Source organism: Drosophila busckii, chromosome 3R (genome assembly GCF_011750605.1).
Source record: "Drosophila busckii strain San Diego stock center, stock number 13000-0081.31 chromosome 3R, ASM1175060v1, whole genome shotgun sequence".
NCBI classification, from domain to species: Eukaryota; Metazoa; Arthropoda; class Insecta; order Diptera; family Drosophilidae; genus Drosophila; species Drosophila busckii.
In genome coordinates this window covers 4,254,020-4,264,318 of record NC_046607.1, presented here as the reverse complement: position 1 = coordinate 4,264,318, position 10,299 = coordinate 4,254,020, and positions in this window count along the sequence as shown.

Sequence of the window (10,299 nt, the reverse complement as noted above, 5' to 3'; positions counted from 1 at the left end):
GATAGCAACAAAAGCATTTACAAAAGCATTTTGTGTATTCTATATATGTTAAAATTGATTCTGCGAATTTCCACTTGACCAAAATTAAAATCATAAATTTTCATCGCTTGCGGTCAACATATCTTTCAAATGCTCGTACATCAAAAAGTCGTTATTTTTACGCTATTTACTTTGCATCTGTATGCGCGGAGCGCCAATATGTAAATGTCCAACATATATATCAACTGTTTGAATTTTTTTTATATATAATACAATATTTGACTTACTTGTTGTGTCATTCATAAAAATTTGATACAAGTGCCTGTATGAAAAGGGCTTGTTTGGTAAATAGAATAGGGGTAGTTAAAAAATCTCGACTCTATAGTGCTTCAATTTAATCAGCAGCACTATTGAAAATTTTCAAAATAAATATTTGAATATTTGCGCTTTTATATGGATAAGGGCAGTTGTCCAGATATATTTAGCAGGCCCATAGCGTGCACTTGAGCGTTAAGAATTAAAGATAATTCATAAGTTATTATTAAGTATACATTGTATAGTTTTTTTTTATTTATCTATCGTTAAGCTTATACATGCCTTCACTATTAAGTTCACGCTTATTTCTCTATTTTTTTTACTGACAAAACATCAGAATTTTATGTAAGCATATTAATATAAAAAACCATGAATAACATACTTCAACGTATTTGTTCTATTGTTCTGCAACTATTGTTTACTTGCAAACCCTTACAGCCAATTAGCGCTTCATAAAAACACCCAAATACCCACACACACACACACACTCACACACAGACAGTTGCACAAAGCAATTGGTTATATTTTTCTCTTATTTTTTGGTCAATCGAGGCACTGACCATACAAATTGTAATAATTGTTTGGAAAATTGTTTCTCTTAAAAATACATTCGGCATATTGTCATGGGAATCAAAGCTACCTTTCAATACTATTTGCCTCCTCTCCCGCTCTGCCTTTGTCTGTCTCATTCCCGCTCGTATACGCATTGCCGACAGCTGTGCATGTGTGCGTGTTTGCTACTTCCGGTTTTACAGCCAGTTTAACGAATCGAACCAGGCAAACACAGACGCACACACACACATACATACATGTTGCGTTTGGTCGCCATATTGTTTTCGACATGTGCATGTTTTTGATGTCAAGTGGCCCCGCTCAGCTCGAGCCAGAGCAAACATTTTTTTCTCGCTTTTGTTTTTCTATACGTATTTGTTATTGTTGTTGTTGTTGTTATTGTCGTGCTTTTGATTGTCCGGCCGTTAGCTGCTTGTGCCCCTTTGCGCTATATGTTGCCGTTGCCGTTACCGCTGCTGTTGCTTCGAGGGCGTCAATTTTGTTGATGTCGTTATCAATTAAGCGACACATTGCGTTTCGAGCAAGGCACAGTTGGCATCAATTGACTGCACGAAATTGCCAAAAGAAGCGAACGACTAGGTCAACGACTAGGCCAATTCAATAGTTAGACGTGCATGAAATTGCTTCAAGCATAAAATTCGTCATAGCAAATTAAAGCAGTTTAAGCTTAAGCTCAAACATTTGTAAAATGTGCTGCTCGATTTCAATTGCTCAATTGATTTCAATTAATTACAGCTTAGTTACAACTAAATGCAGCCACGCCCACAATTATGCATGCCAAATTAAGTGTAACTACTTACAGCAACAGCGTGTAATGTAATCAGTAGCAAAAACGGCGTAAGAAATCGTCTCACTACAGGCGCTGGCAGCGGGTAATAAATCTTGGTTGCGGAATCAGTGGAGCGCTAACTAATGATGTTCATAATCAGAGACGCGCATGTAAAAGGATAATGGCAAAATGTTGATTAACAACAACAACAGCAGCAGTAACAGTAGCAGCAGCAGCAGCAGCAAGTTGCTTCTGCTTTGAGTTGTAAGCTACATGAACTAACCACAACTTCATTAAACGCAGTAAGTTACACAGCTCTGTATGTTTGAATGTGTGTGTGTGTGTGTAACGGAAGTGTCAGCATTGGACGCCATTAATTTAGCGGAAATAAACAAACAAAATCAACAGTGTACGAGTAAACCGCAAACAAAGGAGTTGGAGCGAGCGAGAGAGAGAGAGCGCGCGCTCACTAAGCTGAACTACAAAGCTCTGTGTGGGCTGAAAGTTGCATGTGCTACGTACACTTGTTTGAACAGGATACGCTCGAGTGCTATCTGCTTATAATTGGAGCATAAAGTGAAGCTGTAAGAAATGCTCAGGCCGTAAATGCGCAGCAGCAACAACAACAATAAGAACAACAGCGACTGAGCATGAAAAGCATGAAAATGAAGCGAGCCAAACCAAAAGCCGGAAGTAGTAGCTATAGCTGTGTGCATGTGTTTGAATATGGCAAGAGCAGAGATACATTTACAAGTTGTTGGCTCACTGGCCTCCTTTATTATAGCGCAAACAAACCAACACACACACACACACGCATAGAGACAATGACACACACATGAGTGTGTGTGTGTGTGGCAATCTGAAGTCTTCATTACACATAAATAAAAGCTCGAGGTTTCTTTGGCAAAGCCTTTGCTGAGAGTGCCGCGTAGTGTTAATTTATGGCCCAAAATACAAGAAACAAGTGCTTGGTACTTATGCCTCATGCCTGCCATACTTATATTCAAACCTCCCATGTCGCTGCCAGCAATCTCAAGTTGCCTGCCATGTCATGAATTTTAAGTGATTTTTTTCTTATAGCTCAGAGCTACGAATCCACTTTGTTGCATGCGCTTTTTAATTTTTTCCCCTCCTTTTATCTATCCACCGTTGCTCTGCTCCAATTAAATACAACAGATTTAATTTTAACTTTGCGCAATTTATTTGCAGCTTTAATTTATAGACAAACACGCGACTTAATCAGAAATGATTTAACCAACCTTTGCTGGCATTCAAGCCAAGCACAGTTCAGAGAACCTCAGCGCGTATAACAAACAGCACGAACAAGTGCGGTTTACTATTATTAAAAGTGCGTGGGTTTTCCTCCAAAGTGCAATGAAAGCCACGCACACAACAGTACAATATGTGTATGTACACACTGCTGTATATAAGTATGTGCACACCACACTTTATGGCATTATTTCTTATTGTCTTTGCCATACTTTTTTGTTTGCCATAAATATTTATTAGAATTTTGTAGTTTCCTGCTGCATTGGTAAGGCGAAATTAATTGAACTAGTTTATTAGACTGCATAAAATACTAAAATTTTTAGTGCAGTTCTACGAAAGTTTATTGTCATTAGCCATAGCTGTCCAAATAAAGCAAAAACTATAGAGAGTAGCATTGTGCTTTGTACAGTTTGTTTATTTGAAGAGGTACAAGTAAAAGTGGAAAATCCATTTATATACAATTTTCAATAATTTCTTCTCAATAAAAGAAATTGAACTTTCACAAATAATAAATGGCTCCAATTACAGTATATTTCATTTATATGCCGCACTGCTTCAAAGTAAATAATAAATTAATTGCATAACAGCATAAGTAAACAAAATAAAAATTGCTTTTAATGCAAATCCAAGTAAACATGCGAGCGATTGAATAAATATTTTCAATAAAGTGTATTCTACAGTCGTGTGTGCCTTGACAATTATGTTAACGATATTAAGGCCAAAATGTTATGGTTAATTAAGCGAGCGCTACTCAAGCTTGCCAGGGCACCCAAATCAGCAAACAAATTTGCTGATTCAATAACCAAAAAACCCATGCGGGTCAGTCTAATGATTGTTGAAGGATGTTTTTGCACCACTGTGCGCTAAAACTTTTTGTGCTATTTGCGTAGAACAAGAGTTGGGTCAATAAATAAATTAACAAGCCGGTTTTATCAAGCGGGCTGCAAAAAACCAGAGCCAACGCGTTCGCGTTCACGTTCGCGCTTGGGAGTGTTTTTTAATTATTTGTAAATAAAGGGCAGTCGAAACTCTTCCAATTAACGCGCACAGCACAGCCAAACTGCGAAAAAGTGGGAGAAAAACTGGTTAAAGACAACAACAATAGCTACAACAACAGCAAGTGTGCAAATCATAATAAATAAATGTCACACCGGAAGCAGCGGAAATCTGCGCAAGTTTGCCATAATATAGCAACATTTCCGTCAGTGTCGAAAAGTGGCAGCGGCCATTACAATATAACCAGCCTGGCAGCGAGGGCAGCAGCCAAAGCGGTGAAGCAACCAACCAAGCCAGCACCCAGGCTCTTAATGTGAAACGCTGCTTGGCATAATAAAGTTTCAGCGGAGAGAGTCCAGCCCAGAAGCCAAATGCGTGTTGACTTTGTTAATAAGTTCCATAATAAGTTTTCTAGCTCCAAAGGATGGACAAGCATAAAAAATATATATACCGCAGAGGCATAAATAACGCGAGAAATGGTTAAAAAAAAAAAACAACAAAAATAAAGCGAAACTTTTAGCTCTGCACAATTTAAAAACAAACAAGCAAAAAGCTGCAAACTTGCTACAAATTCAGCTTTGCTGCTGTGGCACAAATAGAGCAGAGCAATGTTAATCTACGATTTGTATGTATAAGCTATGAGCGCCAGTCTAATTAGCACAATGCACACTATGCATATGGGAATAGCAAGTCAGAGAACAAGAAATTTAAATTAGTGTAGCCATAATCTAAAGAAGGGTATGGCACATGCAAGTGAGCCGCAGAAGCAAATACTATGCTTGACCAATCTCATTAACAACAACAACAATTCGAATGAAAATGCAAAGAAGAATAAAAAAAGATGATTAATTTACGCGGCCATTTTGTTCAGTCGCAGCAGCACTGGCGCATTGTTTGCGCAGTTTTACAAAGGCGACCAAAACTTAATTTGATTAACTTTGAGTAGGTTTTCCGCAGTCATTGCTCGCTGCTCACACCGCACACTGCGGTTCATCAGTAAAACGACAAAGCCACCATTTGCACAGTCGCTTCAATAATAATGTGGTTGACTGCTCGGTTATAAAAAACAATAGAGTGGGAGATAAAGAGGAAGCGTGAGAGAAAGAAAGCATTGGCAGTTTTTATTTTATTTTAGTTTATTGAGCATAAAACGAATGGGCAATGCTTATAGCCAGGGCGTGGCAACTAAAAGAGACAGTGTGAGAAAGAGAGAGAGAGTGTAAAAGAGAGAGCGCGCTATGTAAATCGACATTAATGTGCTTAAATGATGTGCTCCATGCGACTGTAGCACGCTGACTATTGTTAGCCTAGAAGTCCAGCGGGCGGAACAAAAAAAATTGCATAGCATTTAATTAAATGTTGTCAACTTTTGCACAAATGATAAACTTTTTGACAAGCAAAATAGCTGCAATCTCTTTAGTTTAGCAATGTAATTGCAATTCAAGCTTAAAGTTAAGCAGGGCCAGGCTTTAAATGAGCAGCTTTAAATGATTGCCGATAACAAACAACTGTTAGCCACGTATTGGCTTTACGGCCAGGCAATATATTAATTGGCTTAAGCTGCCAAAGCAAGCACAGTTATGACTACAGTTGCCATTGGCATTACACACACACACACACATAGAGATAACAAACAGCAGCTGCATAAAGCAGACAACCAATTTGCAATCTGTTATGAAAAATGTCAACAAATCTAAGAGTATTTGATATTTATATGCATTGCCACCTGCACACACACACACACACACACACACACATATGCATATTGCATGCTGACATGGGAGGCTAACAAAGGGGGTAACAATGAACAATTAAAAATGCATTCAGAAATTCTGAGAAAATCTAATTAAAAGTTTGTATAGCGCAAAAAGTGCTGTTGTCCTTCAAAAAAAATGCTGACTACACCCATGTTGCCATCAAGTGTATTCCTTGGCCTTTTTCTATTTACTATTCAGCAGCAGTGTGGCAATGTATACGCTTCTCTCTCTCGCTCATGCTATCTCTTTTGCTCTGTGTGTATTTGCGTCTGGTTGGCCCTGCAGTTTGTCTGCAGTAAATGTGGCACATGTGCGCCATAAGGTCCTAGCTACAGGCATGGGCTTGCTACCAGCATGGTAATTGATTATCAAATTTAGCGTCGCATTTACCGGCGCCGCCATTTTGCCAAGCACCGCAGCTTTTAGCCACAAAGCCCCATACAGAGCTTCTATGGCAATTTTTGTGCAACTTTTTGGTGGCCATAAACCTTAGCCTGACATTTTTTTGGCTTACATACAAAAATTTCGTGGGAGTGCGGCAAAACATATTTTTAATGTGCAAAAATCTGTAAAATTTTTTACTGCCATGACGCTTTGATTGCTGCAGCTGCAGTTGCATGAGATGCTTCATCTAAAGTGCACAACTTTGTTTAAACACTTGCTCATTAAAGTTGTTATTATCAACGAAAGCAATTAATTAAAATTAAATTTGGCAGCAGTATTGAAACGTACATTTTTGCAATCAATTGAAATTCAATTAAACTACGTTGCCAGTTGTTGGCCGCATGTTGTTGTTTCCATTGTTGTTGTTGTTGCACTTGTTGTGGCAAGCATAAAAAGGTTACGCTTTTGGGGCACGGGTTAAATGCCTAATGGCTTTTACGCACACACACACACACGCACGCACACTCACGCAGCAAGCGCTACAAAATCCATTTAGTTCAATTAAATTTATTCATCAATTAAAAACAAAGCCTAAACAACAAAGCCATATAAAAATTCAACTCAAATTGATTACGAGCGGAAACGGAAATGCGTGAGCGACTTCTCCATTAACGCCATGCTAAACAAAGCGGCAGCAGCAACAACCCACACACCCACTCTACCACCAGACTGTTGCTGTATTGTTTTGAGTCCGTTAAACATAATAAATTTGGTTATGTCGCAAATTATTCAGCGGAAGCGCTTCAATGAATCCATTTGACAGCAAAGCCAGCGGCAGGCAAACTCAATGACCTTGAGAGCCAAGACGATAAGATTGCCTGCTTGCCACGCCCATGTGACATGACGCAAATGAAAGATATTGTGCTCATCAATTAGTTATAAATCACAGGCTTAAAATCCCCAAACAGCGAGCAAAATCTGTGAGTGTGGTGTGCGTCTTGTAACAAATCGCCGCACATATATAGAGATATATTTTTATTGACAGACTGTTGTGGCTTTATGCTGCAAACCACAGTGCGTATGCGTCATTTGCTGTGATTACTTGGATTATGCTACACATAAATTGCGTATAAATATAAATGCGTGTAAATGGCTAATAGGATAAAGTGTTTCATAATCGTTAAATGGATGGGGGTGGGGTAGTTGACTTGCTACTTTTAATGATTGAAAACGCTTAAAGTGAGTTTGCAATAGAACAGGCGCTTGAGTTGCATTTATAATAGATGTGAGGTGGCAAATAGTAATCAGCTAATTAATTCTCATGCTTAGAGAGTGAGAGTGAGCGCAACTGCAGAATGAAACTTAAAAGTAAGCTAACAGTTATGAAATTACTGCCAAAATTGATCAGCTTATCCCGCAGTTAACAGTTTACATTGTTTCAGCTTGCTGCTCTGTTATATTATGCAGACTGAAATTGCTATTAAAAATCTTATTTGCAATCACTTTTTAATGCTGGCTTGCCAATCATAAATCAATTGCATGTCTGATTGCGAGCCAGTAAGCTGCTCCTATGACTTTGCTTGATTGTGTCCTTTCACTGTGGTTTACTTTTTCTAGCTCAGTGCGCTTGAAGTCACTACTAATTGCAGATCCAAACAACGTTGTAACCGTTTCGAAAAAGTTAGTTAATCCGACACACACACACACACACACACAGATCCAATGTGAAATCCAACAGACGTGCCCAGCAAAAATAATCAAAGCATAATTATTTACAAAACACATTTGGCTATCTGTGTGTGTGTTAGCTGGGCAGATTTTTCTCCATTTTCTGCTCTCGTTAACTGTGTGTATATTTGCTTGTATGCACTTTTGTTATATAATTACCGTTGCTGTTTGTGGTGTTTATTGTGTCCAGAGCTCTGTGTTCGAGTTTTGGGCCAACGCTTGTAGTGCCAACTGTTACAACTGTTTATGCTGGCGCTAAGCAAACACACCGAATGGTTTTAGCCACACACGCACACACACACATACACAGCGGGCGAGGTCTAGCAAGTACATGGCCCAATATGCTGACAGTTGGACATCAGCATCAGTATATGCTGCTGCTTATAGTTGTTGTTTCTTTAATTTGTTCACAAGCGAAATGGTCAACAGCAAAATGTTTCAATGCATTTCCACAGTTTATAGTGCATACAAATACTAATGCGACAATTGCAGTCGGTCCGGTCCGGCTGAGTTAAATTACATTCGAGCTCACCATGTTGTGCTTGTCTGCTTTGATTTTGTTGATAAACTAAAAGGTAACAAATGTAAGCAGAGCATCAATAAATAATATTTTTCTTAAAATATGCATGAAATTTGCAAGCTCAATGAGCTTTGCCTATTTATACATTCAAAATATCATTACAATTCAATTTGCTTAACAGTTTCAGGCAGCTATCAATTTCATCAATTAGACGTAATGAATTGCAATATGATAGAATTAATATGAGAATTTTGACAAAATTGCTAGAGAGAAAATAGTATAAACTATTAGAGCAGCAACACGCACAAGAATTTAGGGCTTAGGTGCAAATTGTTTGCGTGTTTGTTGTTGCATATTAAAGTAATTACACAAATGCACACAAACGAGGGTTAATTTAGTGCTAGCTGTATTAATATTTTAATAAGTAGTAACAGTTAAAGCGAAAAGTTAAGCAAACTGCCCTCGCATTTAGTTTTATGGCCAAATGCCATTAAAGCAGTTTAGAAGGCCTGCCCCATAAGTAGTTGGGCAAAATTACATCAAAAATTTGCAAGCAAAGCGCCATTGAATTAAGCAAATATTGGCTCAATACACATATAATTACACACACAAACAAAAACATGCAAACATGCACACACACATGAGAGCTCACGCACACTGACAACTTGCGGCGTAATTGTAAATTGTTAATGCAAGGCTATGAAATTTTGACAGCTGCCATAAACAGCAACACAGAGACAGAGAGAGAGAGAGAGAGGGGAGGAGGGGAAGCACAAGACAAAGGGCCAAGCGTGCGAAATGCGTTGTGGGTGGGGTGTGGGAGGTGCTCTGCTCTGCTGACTGCCTGAAGGGGCCCGTAACTGTCAAGAGCATCAGGACAATTAGACAATTTTGTGACTGTCTTGCCACTAATTTTATAATGCATGCCGCAAGACATAAAATGTACAAAAGTCAATGTGCTAAGGACAGCTCACAAGCGTTTGAGCGTGTCCGATAAGCCCAAACACACACACGCACATGTACACACACACACAAAAACGAACACATTTGGTTAATTTTGCGGTGCTTTCTTTTGGGCTGTCTCCAAGTCAAATTGCAGCGTTGACAACTGACACGTGGTTAGCAATTCACACACATGCATACACAAACATATGTATGCATGTGTGTGAGTGTGTGTGTGTGTCTGTGTTTGTATTTACAGTTGTGTAAGTTAAGCTTTATTATAGCCTTTAATTACTTGACCAGTTGGCCGGCCTGCAAATTTAATGCCGTTTTGCCGTTCGAGTTGCTAGAATTTCAAAACCTCTCGTGTTTGCGGCTGTTGCTTGTAATTTTATTACATGGCAAGTTGGTTCATAAATAATGAATGCCTTCAAGGTATGTAAACTTGGCAAAAAGCACACGCTCTCGCTTATTCACTACCCCGAAAGCTTTTGCTTATGTGTGTCTCAGTCTCAGTCTCACTATGAAAATGGGTGTTTAGTTTATGACCTGTAAATAAATTTGAGTGCTTGTAAGTAATTGTGTTTGCTTTAGTTAACAAGTTAACTGCATAAGTATATACATAAGTACATTATGCTACTTCATATCATATGAAGCGAGAGTGCTTCGACTTAATGAGCAGCACATCAAGCATTTATTTGCAAACTACTGACCCCTGCAGCAGTTAAACTAATTACAAATTTTAGCTTACAAGCCATACAAGAGTCAGCAAAAATATGAAATAGTTTAATTTTATAACAAATGTTAACTAATCAACATTATGCTACATTACACTAATACCAAATTAGGCTTGTATTATCTTTGCTAATATATATAATCATTATTCACACACAGTCTACGTTAAGCTCAAAGCAAGTAATATCTTTAGAAAACTGCGCAGACTGACAGCTAATTGTTATCATATTATTAAGGAAACAATGTTTGTATATTACAGTTGGGGCTTTGGGTGGCTTTAAGCCATTTGCATGCTTTATATTGTTTATGATGAGCTGGCAAATATTGAGACA